The sequence below is a fragment of the Haliotis asinina genome, chromosome 4 (assembly GCF_037392515.1).
Source record: "Haliotis asinina isolate JCU_RB_2024 chromosome 4, JCU_Hal_asi_v2, whole genome shotgun sequence".
NCBI lineage: Eukaryota > Metazoa > Mollusca > Gastropoda > Lepetellida > Haliotidae > Haliotis > Haliotis asinina.
Window position 1 is genome coordinate 52,234,542 of NC_090283.1, and position 9,008 is coordinate 52,243,549.

At 39.9% G+C, this 9,008-nt stretch overlaps 1 pseudogene; it reads left to right on the forward strand.

The window, feature by feature from the left end:
• The first annotated feature begins 1,569 nt into the window (after positions 1–1,569).
• Positions 1,570–7,002, forward strand: LOC137282084 (uncharacterized; annotated as a pseudogene).
• The last annotated feature ends 2,006 nt before the right edge of the window (positions 7,003–9,008 follow it).

A 9,008-nucleotide genomic window follows, 5' to 3' on the forward strand; every position in this document is an offset into this window, starting at 1 on the left:
GAATTGTGTACAATTTCTTACATGTGACCAGGCATTTAATTACTCTTTTCAGGAGTGCAATGAGCTTGGGCTCTATGACATCAATGACATCACATATCCTGTGTAGTTGTGCGTAGTACTTACGTCACTTGTTTCCGTCTGTAACTGGCTATCACCATGAGAAGCATCAGTCTGAAATAATATTTTGCACTGCATAACAAAATGTCTTTCACCAGAATACATCATGAAGAACGCGAAGAATATGGAGAAAAGGACATTAGTTTCAATATTCTTCCTACCTTTAGATTCTGGATTTCGGCTTCTAAGGACGTAATCCTCTTCTCCTGACTCGTAATCCTCTTCTCCTGACTCGAAATAATCGCTTGTTGTCTTTTGAGTTCTTGGTTTAACCTTTCATTCTCCCTTTTCAGCGTCATTTCGTCCTGTTTCTGGAACGAAAAATGTCCTTTCGGTCATCAAGTTTATGTTGTTGGTATTATGTGTATTACAACATAATGTAATCAAAAATATATGTAGTACTTAACTTCTGTATTAATATAACTAAATCATACCTTTCCCTTTTTCAGTATTTTTAGAGTCTGGTTAAAGTGCTCTTTTCCTGTCCTTCCATCCCTGAAGTCAAACAGTGTCTGGTACAAAGCTTCCTCGTCCCGTAAGCCAGGGACTTCCTTAAACAATGCCCTGTTGATGGCCCCTGCTGTCTGTTTTGGGTGACGGTTACGTCGATACTGTGCCATGATGTCGGAGGCGGCATCGTAACACCTCCGAGACATCACCGAAACTGCCAGGTGTTCCTTGTAGGCACCCCCAAAGTATGTCTGAAATAGAATAAAATTCTGCATCACATTCATTTGAGAGAGCATGTTCTTACAGAGGTAATTTAAGAAGCCACCCATTCCTGCAACTAGCTGATAGTATATATCAATGAACATATTGATATACAACTGACTGATCTTATACATATACATACCTTCCCCGATTCCAAGCCCACAGCTGCCATGCAATTTGCTCTCCATTCTTTGTGTTTTGAGTCAAGTACTGCTGTAGTGTCAAACTGGGTGCTACCTGGATGGAGTCCCCGAAATGTCTGCAACAAATACATCAATTTTCGTATTTGGTATTTACATCTTTCAGTGGGAACGGGGTCTGCTCAAAGAAATCGGAAATAATGTGATGGAATGATCTTAATTACCTCCACAACGGCCTGAAAGTCGTTGATGTCCAACTCCTTGCCGTCAGTATCAGGTGATTCCTCCGTACCCACTGGTTCAGCAGCAGCTGCCATGCTTGTCGCTGATTGCTCTGTTTATTGAACAAGCTGTATTATAATACATGCCTGGTCCATCAATTGCACAATTTGACATATGTTAACATGATGTGCCACCCGCTTAGATTGTGTAACTAATCAAAACTAGCAAAGTTAATGAATACCACCATTGAAACCATACTGATTTATATAAGCGTGTTCGTTTACCTTTGCAGAAACTGATATTCCCATTAATCATTAATAACTTTAAAGTCCGGACGAATTCTGCAGCGTTAGTAGCCAAGATTAAATCATCTAGAAAGATGTCGTTTCCCGTGTACTTCGTCACCAAGCAGTTCAATTTCTTCACATCATCCTTGATACCCCTGTCCAGCTGGAAAAAGGAAACAGTAAATGTGTACGACACTCAAAAAGGAAAATAAGGGTTTTATAATTGATTTAACGAGAACAAATATTATTCTGTATTTATGTGCATTCTATAGATTACGTACTTTTCAGACTGCATGTTTAGAACCAAGAATTCCCATTGATGTACATATTTCGCAAAAGCACGATCAAATATAAGTATAGTTTATGATAGAAATATTTCAACTTACTTCAACAGTTACTTTATTGGGGCACGCAGCGGACGGATACAACGCCAGAACCTGACATTCCTCTTTTCCGCCCAACAATCCAAATGTGAGAACTCTGTGCACCGAACAACTAAGCTGCCACTGCATTGCCATTCTTTCCAACTGTCCCACAATCAATGATATGTAACGGGAAGTTTGCTCAGTGTCATATATATTGATGAGATGAGTTAATAAAGGATAATAAGAATGTGACAGTGATATATTTCCTCGGGTATCTCGTGAAGCTTAAACTGATCAAGAAGGTAAGACATAGAAAATAATTCCAGTAAAGTAACATGCCACGTCTTCAATGAACCTCACGTGACGGATAATGCAATTCTGTTATCGTTAAAATGAATCATTATTTCTTTAAGGTGAAGCTGAACTTCCTGATGGTCGGACATACACACGAAGACATAGATCAGATGTTTTCTAAGTTTTCACAGGCCCTCCACCACAAGTCCGCTCCAACTGTTGACAAGTTGTTGGATGTTTTAAAATCCGCGTATCGGCCTGATAATTCCCACTCCCAACTCCTCAGGTCTGTCTGGGACTTCAGAGCCATGTTTGCTGGTTGTGATGCACTCAAAGGACATTCCACACCTCACGTGTTCAAAATCTATATGAAAGGCAGCCAGCTTACTTTGGCCTACAAAGACTGGCCTCTACAGAATGAAATGTACAGAGAAATACCCATGAACTTAACGGGTATGAACCCACATCTATCTGTTGTAAGGCCACTCTGTACCGCTATCGAAGATATTAGAAGTGCCATGTACAGAGACCTTCCCAAATGGAAAGAGTCAGCTCGTCTCAGTCCGTCTGAAGTAGATGACTGGGAACGCTATCTACAGTCTCTGTCTACTACACTTCATCCTGAAGTAAACTTCACGGACTTCAAAAAGTACAATGCTGCTCCAACAGAAGAAAGGACATTGCCAGAAAATTTGTTGGCAGCACTGAAGAAAAGTCAACAGAAAATATCTAGAAAGTCCCAGGTTCGTGAATACATACTTTAATGTATAGTGCACTGTGTATTTTCACTTCAAACATAATCCCAACTCATTTTAATCCCTAACGTGCATTTTGAGTGAGTCATTTTGACATTACCCGTGAAGGTCCCGGGGCAGAATAGGTCTTCAGCAACCCATGCGTGCTGTAAAAGGCGACTATGCGTGTCGTGAGATTCGACTACCGGGATCGGGTGGGCAGGTTCGCTGTGATCGGTTCCCAATTGTGCAGATCGATGCCCATGCTGCTGATCACTGGAATGTCTATCCCAGACTCGATTATTTACAGACCGCCGCCATATAGCTGGAATATTGTTGAGAGCGGCGTAGAACTAAACTCACTCACTCACTTATTTTGATATTAAGCTCACGTGATAGTCCATGCTCTAGAGACATTGCTTCCGATTTATATTCAGGATGTTCTGTGTTTCTTGTTCAACTTCTTCCTGATGTCTATAGTGATTTTGGATTTTGATTTTCAGGTGTCTGTTCAAAGGAAGAGGAGGGCGTAATAGCTGTATCAAGAAAATACCACAAACAAGCTTTTAAACGTCATATTAATCCCTGTGTGCAATAAGTCTTTTGTCAAATTTTGTTTGCACATGAAAGTACAGCGAATATACATTTTAAAAGTTTTCTTTGAACTTGTTTTATAAAAGTTTTTGTCATGTGAAAGTATTCTTGTTCATTTAGGGAAGCCACTAAGCACACTATTTACTAAGATATGTTTTTTGTCATGTAACATTACCTTAAAAACATTGATGTGCGTGTACTGTGATTGTGAACCGTGTCTGTCAGTTTCACATTTTCACATAATAATAATGTGCACATGATATCACCTTGAATTTCGATCTTTCGCAAGGTATTTTATGTGTACGAGTTTGACCAGCCTGTGATATATTCGTGCTCTTGTAGGAACCATCTTGGTTACCAGGACTTGTACGTGGGTAATCTTATATTTCGAGCTTCCGTAAGGTTATCCGATGTGCATTGTCTTCTCTGGCATTTAATTTAATGTGTAAACATATTGATATTTGTGAGTATGTATATAATCTTAGCTGATGCGATTGTACATATGTGATTATATATGTGACTGATTGACGAGTTAACTTGCACTGAGATAGGAATATAATATACTTTGTGAAAAATGCCCATATACGTATGCTATAGTCATCATCTATATTCATGTAAATATAGTTTTCACGATATGGATTTCAGTTCAGTCTTCATTCATGTAATAAGTATTTGATGTATTTCAGTTCCTGACATGTCACTTGCCCTCAGATATTTAGTCATCGCCAGTATATATATATATATATATATATATATATATATATATATATATATATATATGCTCGTGGCGTTTGTTTTAGTAATAAATCATGTTCCTTCTGAATTATTTATTTTGGATTCTTTCTCCAATGACAAATGGCAATTTCAACGCGAAAAAAACATTGGCCCATATTTTAAGACTGCACTAAAATTTGACGAATTATTAAGTCACAATGAGCTGATTTTTTTGTGCCATGATACCTATAGACATAGTGTCATTCATTTACTACATTTTAACCTGAACATTCATGAATTTGGAGCAAAAGTTGAAATTCTCACCCACTGGCCAAATGTATTTTCGCCCATGGAATTCGGGGGTGTATTTTTTCATCACTCTTATTTAGCAGAACTAAAGTTTTATGTCATGATACTTATAAACATAGTTACTTTCATTTACAACCTTTAATTCTGAAAATCCAAGAATTTAGACCATAAGTACAAATGTTCGCCCATGGGCCAAATACTCTTTCGCCCATGGGCGGGTTATTTTGATATTGCTCTATATTAGCTCAATTAACTCACAATGAGTAACTTGACTTGAGTGGCCATACTTAGACAGGTGATATAATTCATTTACAACCTTCAAGCGTGAAAAGAAGATGAATTTCATATAAAAGTAGAAATACTTGCCCATGGGCCAAATGCTTCTTCTCCCATGGGCGAGACATTTTTATATCGCTTTCAATTAGCCGAATTATGTTACAATTGGTTCATGTTTGAGTTATGATACTTATAAACAAACCTTTATTCAATTACAACCTTCAACCCTGAAAAAACGTGAGTTTTAAAGCAAAAGAAGAAACTCTCGCCCATGGGCCCAATGCTTCTTCGCCCATGGGCGAAATGTTTTTAAAATGTCTCTAAATTAGGCGAATTAAGTCACAGCGAGTATATTTTTGTGCCACGAGTGTTATAAACATGGTTTCATTCATTTGCAACCTCCGAAACATACATTCTGAGCGAAATCGCACATTCTATCCCATGGGCCGACCCATGGGCGAGCATGTTTAAATATTAAGTTTTCGAAAAAAAATTTTCCAATTTCTTCATCCTTACCATGTATTAGTAAGAACTGCATGTTTATTTTAGTCAGATCCCTGAACAGAAAGTGGCCAGAGTGCTGAGAGTTTCTGGACTTTTGTGAGTCCAGAATTAAATTGTGACGTGTTAAATGGAAATGATACTAATACAACTACGAGCACAAAACTGTCAATGAGTTCCCAGCAACACCCTCCCAGTGCGTACACATGATTCCTATACCATCAGGGATATATTGTCCATGTTGAAAGATAAGGCACCCTATCTTACACACAATCAACTAAAACTTATTAAGTCTCAACTTTCTAATTCTCTAAATCACAAGAGAAACATGGTCGAAGGTGGGATAGCAGTATAATCCAGCTGTCTCTGGCCATGTGGACACGTAGTCCTAAAACATATGAACAACTACTGCAAAGTGCAAGCATAGTAATGCCCTCCACACGCACACTGTCTCGATATAAAAATGCAGTTGAACAGGGTCCTGGCATAAACTCAGATGCATTCCGCTGGATGTACCTGCAGGCAAGGCATGAAGAGTTACCTACACATGGTTACTACGGTGGCTTAATCCTTGATGAAATGTCAATTCAAGAAGACCTCCAGATTGTCCGGAAGAATGGTTACATCAAGCTGGTTGGATCGGCAGATGAGACAGGTTCTAGCTCTGAGTTAGCCAACCATGTGCGCCAATTCATCTTTCATGGTTTGACAGGCTTTCGGTTCCTGGTTGCACATTATCCGACAAAACAGGCCAGTGCTGCGCAAGTGTACTCCAGTTTCTGGGATGTCATTGCCAAGCTTGAGGAGTGGTACTTTAAAGTTCTTTACTGTTCTATTGATGGTGTCTCAAACAATCGTGCATTTAGCAAGACACATTTTTCTCATTCACCTGTTGACGATCACATGGCAGCATTCAATCCATGCAGCGATGAGCCTGTCATCTTCCTTGCAGATCCATCACACCTCTTCAAGAAGATCCGCAACAGCATACTGAAGAGCGGAACTGATGCATGGAACACTAGGGAGTTGCTCGTAGATGGCATGTCTGTTCTCTGGAAGATGTGGGAAGACAGCTACACATGGGACAAGCAGCACGGTTTGTCTATCCATCACAAACTAAGCAATGAGCACATCCACCCTAACCAGGCTGAGAAAATGCGTAATCACTTGGTAGAAGAGGTGCTGGATGACAATATGCTGAATTTGATGAGACACTACCAAAGTCACCGACGCGAGAAGGGATCCATTCTTCAAGGCGCTGTGAGTCTTCTTGAGCAAACAAGTCAACTCATCAGCATTTTCCATGACAGCAGACCCATAACCTGTGAAAGTGATATGAGGATAAACAAGCTAAGGCACATTTTCAATTGGTTCACATCATGGGAGAAATATGGCAATACCCGGAACCTCATGTCTTGGGAAACAAGGGAGGATGTTGCTTATCTCATAGTTAGATTTCTGAAGTTGGTGTCTGTGGCTACGAAAGTCCCTACACGTAAATGTAGGGACACCACTGCACATTAACAGTGACCTTGTGGAAAACCTATTCTCACAGCAGAGAGGTCTTTATCATGGGGCAGGAGCCAACCCTAACTACAGCCAGTACAGCAGTGCCACCAACAGCATCATTCTTTCACAGACCATCATTTCAAACAAGTCCAATGCTTCTTGAAGAAAGAGAACATCTACCCTTGCTGCAATGTCATTTCCTCAGCTCTGCAAAAAATCAAGAATATAACAAAGTAAGTGTGCTTCCCTCCTTTTTCAGTTCAATACATCTCATAACATACAATTGTTCTACAGCAAATTAAGCAGAATGGACAAAACCATGGGACCTCTTCAGTAGAGAATTTCTCCCAGTCTTTTCCATACTTAATTCCCCCACAAGATCGATGGTACCATTGGTCACATTTGTTGCAGCTGATCCATTGTTCCTCATCATTGTCACACCATGGTGCCTCACAAACAGTACATGAATCCTGTTCTCCCTCAAGAGCAACACTTGTTTTTCTAGTGCTAGTTCTTGCTTTTCCCTTTCCTTTTCCTTTCCGTTTTCCCACCCCCTTTCTACTGCCCTTAGTTCCACTTGCCATTTCTGCTTTGTCATGCGATGCAGTCTCTTCTCCTGGACAGGTCATGCTTTCTTTCTGCTCATCAGATGACCTGTCCAGCATAGCAGGTTTGCGAAGTGTGTCTGGTTGTTGAATACACTCTGACAAACTCTCAATTAGAATGTCCTTCTTTTTCTACATGTTTAGGGTGAGTCCATATCCTGCACCAATACGGATGAGCTCTTCCTTAGTGAATATAGCCAACTGCTTTGCATCCTGAATCACGCTGCCTTTTAACTTCAAATGTGAAGCTTGCTTTCCTTTTGACTTATCATCCATCAAAGTTGACCAAGACAGACTTTGTCTTTGAGCCTGGGATGTCTTTTTCAGAAGAACTTGCTTGTGATGTTCCAAAATCTTCATCCTCCCCTTTCTATGAAGCAATTTCCTTCTACCCTCTGAATCTGTGACATTCAAGTATTTGTTCACAATCTGGGTGTACAGCCCTGTAACAATGCTGCATCCAAGGGTAAGATCTTCCAGTATGCATCTGATGTCACCTCGCTCTGCTGGAAACCATGCCAAGCTAAACTTTAGAAACAGGCCAGCAAATGTTTGAAATAAAGATGTATCAGCCAAAACACACGAATGGATATGTGTCAATAAATCCGATTTGTATTGGTCCAAATACCTCTGGCCATACAATGGTAATCTTTTCTTTTCCAGTGAAATGAAAAATTCAAAACATTCATCGGAGATTGTGGAGAGGCCAAATCTCACATTCTGTTTCCTGGACACTTCTGCAAGGCTAGCAGGATACTTTGTTCTGTCAACAATGTCCGCATGTGGAATTGTTAGACACTGAAGCATGTCCACTTTCAGCTTGCTGTTGACATCAAGTTTAATTCTGAGGGCATGAAGTGAATTCCTAACGAGGTTCATATAGTGTTTTTTTTCAGTTTAGCCACTGTGAATCCGGCCACATACCTCACTTTAGAATAACCAGATTCTGGTACATCAGCTTCACCCTCAGTGACATCCATCTGAACTGAACCCCCTGAGTCCACCTTGAGTGATTCCGCTGACTCCTTAGCTGCAGTGACACCTATCCTTATGGATGCAATAATGTGCCACAAACAGAAACTTATTCACAGGGGAAGGTGTGAACAGTTCACAGGAAGCTTTTTGATAATCATGTGTCAAAAGGTAGGCATGGAACTTTTTCTGGAAAGCTGTTTCATCTTTCACATTCTTTCCTGCGCCACACTCAGTGAAAAGTTTGTTTACTTTGTGGTGCTGATCCTTCCTCAGGACATCTCGGAAGAAAAGCAATGCCTTCAGTAATGCTCCGCTGTTGTGGTGTTAAGGCACCATCGGTTTTGAATGACACCAAAATATCCTGAACTTGGCCGTCTTGCTTCAGTTGACAATGCTGGGTCCTTTGGAGCAGCCTGAAAGCAGTTGATATGACTTTTTTTTAGGAAATATACATACCTGAAATAATGGTTTCATTTGTTAACTAGATAATCTAAATGAACAGAAAATTGATATTTTGGATATTTGGAATAGAAGGGAAATGTATATTATCATTTTATTTCGTCATAGGAAGTGTTACATCTCAGAGTTATTGCCCGTGTGAGATACTGCACTGATATATTTCCTTGGTAGGATGAATCTTGATCATGAACTGTTG